Source organism: Etheostoma cragini, chromosome 18 (assembly GCF_013103735.1).
Source record: "Etheostoma cragini isolate CJK2018 chromosome 18, CSU_Ecrag_1.0, whole genome shotgun sequence".
In the NCBI taxonomy this organism is placed as follows: Eukaryota; Metazoa; Chordata; class Actinopteri; order Perciformes; family Percidae; genus Etheostoma; species Etheostoma cragini.
Window position 1 is genome coordinate 25,905 of NC_048424.1, and position 1,034 is coordinate 26,938.

Sequence of the window (1,034 nt, forward strand, 5' to 3'; positions counted from 1 at the left end):
GCATGCAGTAGAAGGGCTGCAGGTCGGAGTCGAACCCTGACCTGTCGCGTTGAGGACTACAACTACGTATATATGGGCGCCCGCTTTTAAACACTGTGGCGAGCAAATACTCGTTGTTTTGTGTGCATATCCTAAAAAACCCGGAAACACGTGTGATGTTTTAAATCTACAGACACCCCGGGTCGTAACGTACAAGTACCACACAACATGCTAACGAGATGCTAACGAGATGCTAACGAGATGCTAACGAGATGCTAACGAGAGACTTCTGTAACGTCAACACAGTAAAAATGGACCTACTTAACCAAGTTGGTTCACTGCTAGCTTAGCTACAAGCTAGCATCAAACACAACAAAGGCTGTCAGGTGAATGGTGAATGGTGTTCTGAGCTAACGTTAGCATAGCATCAACCATAGATAGCTACAACGTTTCTGAAATGATTTCCATCGTCTGTTATTGTTCATAATGAGAAAACTTTATTATTTCATGGATTTCCCAAATTTCAGTATGACAGGTTTGTCGTAAACCGTTTAAATCGGAGCATGAGACTCACATCAATTTAACATAAATTAAAACTATGTGGTTTTCTTTTCTCGACACTTTAGGCGTTTCCCTGACGTTTTTGTCACTTCTCCCGATGTTTTAATCCACTTTTCTCTGCGTTTTTTTTTGACATTTTCATTGTTTTCTCCACATTTTTTAAGCTTTTTCAGACATTCTTTTTTCATATTTTTCGTTCTTTTAGCATTTCTTCCAACGCTAGACATGGATTGAAACCAAATGTATCGAGAGTAGAGTACTGATCGTGTATTTTACGTATTATAAGCGTTGTCGGGAACCGTCCCCCGTCCAATTTTTTTTTTTTTTTTGACAATTTGGTTGAAACAAACCCAAATTTCTGAAATAGAAACCTTAAGAAAACGAAGTCAATCCGACGCGAGGCCCCTAATCACTGAGTATTGTTCAGAGTCGTTGTAGTTAAATAAAATTATCTCCTCCTCCGATCGCCCCCCCACCTCCCTCTCTCTGTTATT